This window comes from Petromyzon marinus, chromosome 2 (assembly GCF_048934315.1).
Source record: "Petromyzon marinus isolate PM22_M1 ecotype Great Lakes invasive population chromosome 2, UKy_Petmar_22M1.pri1.0, whole genome shotgun sequence".
Taxonomy (NCBI): Eukaryota; Metazoa; Chordata; class Hyperoartia; order Petromyzontiformes; family Petromyzontidae; genus Petromyzon; species Petromyzon marinus.
The window spans coordinates 14,355,781-14,365,292 of record NC_133668.1 but is presented as its reverse complement, the minus strand read 5'-3'; positions in this window follow the sequence as shown (position 1 = coordinate 14,365,292).

The window sequence follows — 9,512 nt, the reverse complement described above, 5'->3', positions numbered from 1 at the left end:
CCCATGCGCATCGTACACGTTTGGGTTAACCCCCACCCCCGTCCATGCGTACGTATTGAATGGATAGCCCCTTACCACGCAGTGTTGGTCACTGGGAGAGTGAAAGGGAAAACCGTCATTGTAAAATGTTGACGTTTATTCTGCCTGTGCTAACGTGTACTCCCGATATGAGTAACCAGTTTGACAGTAATATACTGTACTCTATATTGTAAGTGAATTACGGTTTACCGTAAATGGTGCAGGCAGGTGCGTTAAACCAAATATGGGCTATACACTCAATGGATTATCCACCTCTCAAAATAAGGGTCCGTCCATAAATGACGTCACGCGATTTTGGACAATTTTTGACTCCCCCCCCCTCCTACTCGTCACACGGCGTCACAAAAAGTCAGACCCCCCTCAAATATGACGTCACAAAGCTCTGCCCCCCCCCCCCCCAAAATTCCATTTTGAAAATAAAAGATGCTTCAAATCGTTTTAAACTATTGTCATTGTAGTGCGTATTTTAATGTGGCGCTGCACTCTGATGTAGGAGAAAACATTTATTAAAAAGTATATTTAATTAAGTAGTCTATATTTATTTAAAGTTGCTCATTTTGATATGACGTCACATTTCTCACCCCCCCCCTCGTCACACATCGTCACAAATGTCTGACCCCCCCCCCCCCAGATGCGTGACGTCATTTATGGACGGCCCCTAAGGAACAATTCTACACATTTTGATGTTTTCGGAGAACATAACATTGTTAGCGTCCAAGGGGAAATCTGCCTCGCTTTGATGGTTGGGTTTAAATAAAGTAACCATCTATGTAGGATGCGGTAGCGCCGCATTTTGCTTTGGAGATGTTTCAGTAGATGTACTTTAAATTGTACATCGGCATGATGTGCTGGAGAGTATGTGCGTGAAATCAGTGTATGTGTAAGGGTTAGGTGGACTATTAAATTGCAGGATCGTGAGAGGTGGTAGAGGTTTTGGGAGGCCTTCATCCCGCAGTGGATTGCCTGGCTTTTGTGTTTTTTGTTATTGTCCTTCCTCCGCACTCCGATTAGCACGATTGGCTATGAACGGTGCGAAAGAAGTTCAACATATATACATGGCTGATTATGATGGTTTGTACACAATGCTATAACTTTACATGTGCATTAAAATCTGGGTCCTTGGGGAAAATGTATGCGAAGGAAGGGAGAACACTAAAATTCGCAAAAAATACAAACACCTCGAGTCATGTAATTTGACGGTGTGCACATTAAATCAACAAACCTACGCGTGATTCCATGAAATAACAAACTGGCACTCACTATGATAACACTCATTTCATGCAGGGGCTACTCTAATCGATTCTGCAAATCAATGCTACATCTAACGGCCCCTTAAAGATGTGCTTACCTTACACAATATCGATGTAAATAATGAGTGTAAGCTACGCATTAAAGGCGCAGAAAGGTGTGAACAAATTACAGACTGAAACGCCCCATCATCAACGTTATTAACACTGCCGCCTAAGTGCAAACATTGGGAACTAGCCTTTTGCCCGTCCAAGGACGGGTGTATTGCAGTAAATCTGAAACTTGCAAGCGCAAAGCAGACTGCGACGTGATGTGCACTGCATCAATGCGTGTGCAATTTGTAAGGGCGCGGTGACACAGACCTATTTCATTGTAAGGTTATAATCCCTTGTTCATCATGACGTCCTTTTTACTTTGATGTCTCAACAGCGTTACGGAGATCACGTGACGTGAGGGTTTTGCCTTTGTAGTGAGGGTTGTAAGTTGACGCCGAGGAGGGGGGGGAGGCGCCTCGGCCCCCCATGTGGAGTGACGTCAGCCACTAATTATGAATGGGGGGGGGCGTCCAATTGTAGGACGTCACCTGTTAATTATTATTAATGAGGGGGGCTGTTCGATGTGGAGTGACGTCACCTGCTCATGATTATTAATTAGGGGGGGGGGTGCTCCATGTGCAGTGACGTCACCTGCTCATGGGTATTAATGAGGGGGAGTCCATGTGGACTACGTAACCTGTTCATGAATATTAATGAGGGGGGCTGTTCGATGTGGAGTAACGTCACTTGCGCATGATTATTAGTGAGGGGGGGGGGTGGGAGTACTCCATATTGAGTAGCGTCACCCGCTCATGATTATTAATGAGGGGTGGGGGGGTGTTCATTTGGAGGATGTCACCTGCTCATGAATATTAATGAGGGGGGCTGGTCGATGTGGATTGACGTCACGAGCGTTAAGGACATAAGGTATACGCTGACGTTTCGATGAGCAACTCATATGGGCCGAGGAAAAATAGGCCATTTTTATTACACTTGTTCGAGGCTCAGAGTAGTAAGAGTCACAACAATATTAAGCCACCCTTCGCTTCTGTCTGCACATTTTCCATAGCCCAGAGCTTAGATTATATTATACACATTCTGATTTGAAGCTTTCGTGACTGCAGGAATCCATACTCTTTGGTTCTTTCGGTAAAGTCACGTAGATAGAAAATTCATAGATCACGACGTTTCGATCACAACACAAGCAACCGTCATCAGGTCAGACAAACACAGCAGGAGAACTGCTGACGCAGGAGAAATAACTGCTGCAACACGTGGTTATATAGGCTTTAGGTAGGCTCAACCCAAGGGTAAGTGGGCGGAGCTAGAGATGGAATTTGTAAGTAAATGTAAGAGATTAGTACGTCAATGTGAGACGGCTCCAGCAACCAGGGGCTGTGCCAATGAGAAGATTCGTATGTCAGAGAACCGGGCAACAAGAACAAAAAACCCGCAAGAGCAACGACGAGGAGAGACCAGCATGTCAACGAGAGAGATACACATGGAGAGAGAGACAGAGAGAGAGAGACACAAGCACATAGAGACACACACAGACCATCACCTTGCCATACATAGCCGGGGTTACCAAAAAGATTTCCAAAATCTTAAAAAAACACAAGATCCAGGTTCGTTTCAACACAGTACACAAAATCCGTGATTTCATCCCATCTGTATATGATGTGATTCCTGACATGCAATACCCTGGTGTCTACAAACTAAGTTGTGGCTGCGGCAACAGTTACATTGGGGAAACTAAGCGACATGTTTCGGACCGTGTTCGCGAACACAAGGCAGATCTGAAACACGGTAGGACCAATACCTCTGCCATTGCTGATCATTGTTTTAACGCTGTGGGCTCACGAAATTGCATTTTCCAAGACGAAGGTACTCTGCAAACCCACCGGCTATCAGAGATTTGTTCATGAAGCCATCCAGATATATAAACACAGACACAACTCCAACCGAGAAGATGGGTACAAACTGAGCAATCATTGCATGGAAGGACGTTATTAACTAGGTAAAGTATTAACTGACTGATGTTTCCATCCTACCTGCCGATGTCAGCTGTTATTTCCGACTCTGAGTACATCACCAGGTTAAATGTCCTTACATTAACGGGCTAAGTGTCTCACTAACACAGCTGCCGTTGCCTCTTTCCCTCGATATGGCGGGAGCTCTCGTTTTTTAACAGACTATAACTGGCTGTGATGTTTCTGTGTATGTGTCTCTCTGTTTATTTGTCTCTCTGTGTGTATCTCTCTGTATGTGTCCCTATTTGTGTATCTCTCTCTTTGTATCTCTGTGTGTGTCTCTCTGTTTCTCTATATGTGTGTCTCTCTGTGTGGGGGTTGTCTTGCTGTGTGTCTCTCTCTGTGTGTCTCTCTGTGTTGTGTCTCTGTGTGTCTCTCTATGTGTGTCTCTGTGTGTGTTTCTCTCTATCTCTGTGCCTCTCTGTGTGTGTCTCTGTGTGTGTTTCTCTCTATCTCTGTGTCTCTCTGTGTGTGTCTCTGTGTGTGTTTCTCTCTATCTCTGTGTCTCTTTGTGTGTCTCTGTATGGGGGTTGTCTCTCTGTGTGTGTCTCTGTGTGTGTCTCCGTATGTGTCTCTGTGTGGGCCTCTCTCTCTACGAGTATGTCTCTCTGTGTATCTCTCTAGGTTGGGTCTCTCTCTGTGTGTCTCTATGTGCATGTGCCTCTTTATGTATCTCTCTCTGGTTGTCTCTGTGTGTCTCTGTGTGTGTCTCTCTCTATGTGGATGTTTCTCTCTGTGGGTTGTCTCTCTGTGCGTGTCTCTCTCTGTGTGTCTCTCTGTATCTCTCTATGTGTATCTCGTTGACATGCTGGTCTCTCCTCGTAGTTACTCTTGCGGGTTTTTTGTTCTTGTTTCCCGGTTCTCTGACATTGACATGCGAATCTTCTCATTGGCACAGCCCCTGGTTACTGGAGCCGTCTCACATTGACATTCTAAGCTCTTACATTTACGTACAAATTCCATCTCTAGCTCCGCCCACTTACCTTTGGGTTGAGCCTACATAAAGCCTATACAACCTCGTGTTGCAGCAGCTATTTCTCCTGCGTCGGTAGTTCTGCTGTGTTTGTCTCACCTGATGAGGGTTGCTTGTGTTGCGATCGAAACGTCGTGATATATTAATTTTCTATCTACGTGACTTTACCGAAAGAACCAAAGAGTATACACATCCTTTTGTTCAAAATATGTACTTACCCAGGCAGAGTTTTGAACCATATATTTGCAGGTCACGGGGTGCTTTGCTGTGATAGTTTGTGCATACAAGTGAAGCATCGAAATGTCATCATATTATACTATGATGTCCTATTTCTCATACAATTGTAAAGTTAAATAAGGCAAGGATCTGGCATTATTAGGATGAAATGCAGCACTTTATATTTTTTTACGTGTAACGCACATTATTCACTCACTGTGGAATAGAAAGAATAACTCTTGAGACGCAAGGAACCACAGATGAGCGGGAAAGACAGCCACGCGGTGAGCCGGCACCAAACCCCCCCGCTCTGCGATCCTCCATACATTAAGTTATTTGCCAATTGATGAGTATTTTCATGTATGAGTAAACTGGAGTACCTGAAGAAAAGCCACAGGTGGGAGGGGGCAACACTTATCTATAAAGATGGAACAGGTGGAGTTAACATTTGCTGTACCGCGTAGGGAGTTTCACAACATTTGTGTAATTCACCAACCCTCGCTTCCACTGGTGGATTACAGTCCAGGCATGCGGCGACCACGGCACCATCACCCGACGTGGCATGGAGATGCCATCATTACAAATGGCGGTAAAGGATAGTCACCTATTTTCGTATTACTCTCCTAGTTTGGTAATAGGGACAATAACATACATGGGTTAGACGAAGGCAGAGAGGTGTGCTGTTTAAACCAGACTAAAACCATCGGAAGGATGTGCTGTCTAGGTTTCTTGGCGCAGGATATAACCTCTAATAAACGTATGGAACTCTCAATCGGCTTTCGCTATATGAGGTTATTTTCAGTCATTAGCCTGGCTGTATAAAATATTCCATGCAGCAGACTCCATTGTGCCTTTAACAATACACAGTAAAGTGCCCAAAGAATATGCTCCCTCTCAGTGAATATTTCGCATTGATTTATGTTTCACTTTGTTGGTTTTCACCTAATTTGTGTATCCTGTTATGCGTATAGGGTTAGCCCATGTAAAAAAAATTGCAAGCGCCTTAAATTACACTAGTCTGGTAATAACAAGCACAATAACGGCATACAGTAATGTATTTAGCCTGCTGCAAGCCCTTTACAATGGAATATCTTGCTGAGGATATAGGCTTACAGAGGGCAGTGCATACTGTACTATGCTTCAACGTCTATGCTCCCTGCCATCATCTACCCACACTGACCAGCGAGGTGAAATATGGTCATATCACCCCCACGACTTATATGGCGTGGGGAAGCCCTATACATTTGCATAATCAACTGCTGAATCGACCACATTCTTCACCGCAGTACAGTATAGCCTTCAGCAATCTGGAACGACACGATGGTATAAAGGTGGGCCACATTCCATTAAAACAAGGCGTAAAGGCTGCTCGATCGCCTTATACCATCGTGGTATTATCAGTTTTAGAATTATCTTTACGAGTTGAGCACACATTTAACTCTTCGCGTCATGTGCAAACACCCCAGGGCACGATGAGGCCGCCATTTAGGGCCCTCGAATGATCAGGAGGCAGCCGTCGTCCATCAAGGTGACGCTTTGTGACGTGACACGCGGTGAATCCAACGCCTCACTCCTCACACGTGAACTGATCTGATCGGCCCATCGGACATCATTCCGTCTTGCGACATGTTCCTGTCCAAGCCCATTTACTCGTCTTAATTGTCAATGTCTCAGATTGGTGTTTGTTCTCTGATCAGTGTGTTTCTTTGCGATCTTTCAGTCATACAATGTGGATTTATATAGATGTGAAGTGACTAACTTGGAGACGATAAGACTTGGAGGCACTTTTATTTAACGAACACCATCGGGATAATACACACCCTACGTGGGTACACACTCTACAGTCACTCGCCTATACACAACTCTACGTGGGTTGTTAGTCTATACAAAAACACTAACCGTCTAACACTGATGGCGCTGAACCGAGACAGACAACAACTACCTAGTAGGGCAATATCGAGTGAAGACGACAGCGACAATGGCGATGAGACAACAGTGACGATAGCGATGATCTTGAACAACACGACGGGGATCCTACTCCAGCAACTGCCACGAGGTCCCTCGCTCTGCCCTTTCTGGAACCTACTAGTGGGTTACCGAGGCTTCCATGTGGCCCCCCCTCTGTGACCTTTCCCCTAGATGTCCGCCTCTCGTGTCGATCATGGCCTGCTGACTTCAATACTGCCGTACACTGCAGTTCCCCTTTTTCGCCAGCAGCCAGTACTATGCCACTACAGATGTATATGAATGTTAATTTATATAAATGTATGAATGTATTTGCGTGTTCAGTTTAAAACGCAAGGAGCTTTGCTGTCAGTGATTGAAAATCACGATGTATGAATGTAATCCCCATCGTCATGAACTTGACTGTTAAAAGCAGATAATCTGTAACTTTTGCTGCACAGTAAGAGCAAACGTTCCGGGCAAAATCTCTTATTCGCAGCACAAAAGAGAAAATATACAATACAACACTGCTGACAATGCCGTGCTCTGAAGAAAGTACATTTCCAAAATCGGTAGCTTATACACCGTCTTAATTCTAGAACAGAATATTTTCGGCCTGTTTAAAATTCAGTTAATCCATAGGGGCTGATTTGCGATTGAGTCGGCTTTATTCGTGACCATTTTTCTAATAAGACTTAAGTATAAATGACATTAAGCAATTTCAACACGGAACAATGTCACATTGTCAGAAAAAAACACTTAAGTAGCATCTCGGTCCAATTTTCTTATCTATTTAAAAACGTCTGTGAACTGCATCACTCCTGCCTGTAAGTTGGTCATATTTACTAATATATTTTGGTGGCCTAATATAAGACCACAATGCACTTAATGCATTTCTGATGGCCTTTTGCATATGCGCAAATAGCAGTGTTTAAAACTTAATTGTACAATGCTGTTTGCAGTCACAGATAATCCATGGGCCCAGACGTTTTACCTGAGGTGCCATGAGTTTAGTGGTTCCAGTTTCATATTCTTGGTTCTTTCGGTAAAGTCACATTGAAGGGAAACAATAAATCAAAATTTGGTTCCAGTTTCTTCGTGTGGCCAATATGTGATAACCATGTTAAATTATTGGTTTATCAAGCAAACCACTGCAAAAGATGCTGCTATACCTGAGGTGGTACCAATTTTGGCTCTGGTTCATGTACTATGAATGGGACCTCGTTCTGTATGGTGACTCGTTGCGATACATTCGGTCATTGCAGAACTATGGACTGCGGGTGGCGCTATGGTGCCGCCATTCTCGAATAACTGGCAAAAGCTCACGTGTGTCTGCTGTGGGTTTAACAACAACAACAACGGTTCATTCCATTCATATCGGTTAAGGCTCAAGATACAAGCATCGAATCACGTGAGAATGGATGTTTGCTCGATGTTGCAAATTATTATATAAAGTAGAGTTTGTATGTATTTCCTCCCGGTAAAACTATTTTTCAAAAGCGACCTGGCCACACAATAGCTCATCAAAGTGGCTTATCATATATGTCAAATATATATGGGGAAGAGTGAACATGCAAACTCCAAACACACAGGCGTCAGGGTCGGGATCGAACCCACGTCTCCCTGCGTATCAGACGCGCGAGATAATATCTCGCCACGGCGGCATAATATCTTCGTGAAAATGTTGTACTTCGACCAATATTCTTGGTGTTATAAAATATAATAAACGAGTGATAGCAGGTAAATAAAGGTTGGAGCGCTCGACACTGTGCGTTCAGGGGCTGTGTGCAAGGGCCGTGGGGGAAGGGCGAGGGACAGGCATTTACAACATTCGCTATATTACGGGTCAAAGTTAGCTGCCGAACATGACAGATCCAACCACATGCCAACGTTGATCCCACCTTAACATGTTTACTGGGGGGACTCATTCTAGTGGTTGATTGGCGAGTTGGTTACGGTTCTGGTTAATGGGATAGCTCTTCATCGTAGCCGCTGCAGTAGTCGCTTTTCCTCGCATGGGTGGTGTTCACATTCCGAGGTCGTGCGGACAAGGGTTAGGGTTGAGCAGCAACGCCGTGGTTTTTGTTCCAACCAGCGGGACCGATTTGTACAACATTCGATGCAACTTTATATTCTCATCATGTTGTACTTCGACTGCAGTAATTCATATTCTTAGTTTTTTCGGTAAAGTCACGTTGAAGAGAAACAACAAAATAACAAAATATATATAAAACAATAAAAAATTCTCACGACGTTTCGACCATAACTCAAACGGTCATCAGGTGATGATGGTGATGATGACCGTTTGAGTTATGGTCGAAACGTCGTGAGAATTTTTTTTATTGTTTTATATATATTTTGTTATTTTGTTGTTTCTCTTCAACGTGACTTTACGGAAAAAACTAAGAATATGAATTACTGCAGTCACGAAAGCTTTAAATAAAAAAATAAAAAAGAAGTGATAAAGAGAATGATGAGAATATAAAGTTGCATCGAATGTTGTACAAATCAGGTGATGATGACCGTTTGAGTTATGGTCGAAACGTCGTGAGAATTTTTTATTGTTTTATATATATTTTGTTATTTTGTTGTTTCTTTTTTATTCTCAAGGTAATAGAACCCCAGGTGGCTAGGTGAAATTACATGGCAACATCATTATAGCTGGCGGCGGCATGTGGGGGGGGCATCCAGCACTGGGTTGACCATGGCTGCTGATGATGAAGAGCCCATTAGGAAGAGTTGCTTATTTGCATTGGGGATATGGAATGGGGAAATTGTAGTTGTTTTCTAATTAAGTTGCAATCGGTGTGAATTTACAATCTTGGATGCAATGTTGGTATTAAGTCACTGGTCCCGTGAATCTCGCGAAAAGACAGTTGTGATTAAATGAAGTGACGTTTCCATGGATGGACCTTCACCAAAGCCAACTCAGGTACTAATTGGAATTCTGCTCCCCAAAGTAATTGTGTTACCTCCCTGCATATAAGACACACGCGCGCTACCTGCTACACAAGACAAGGAACGCCA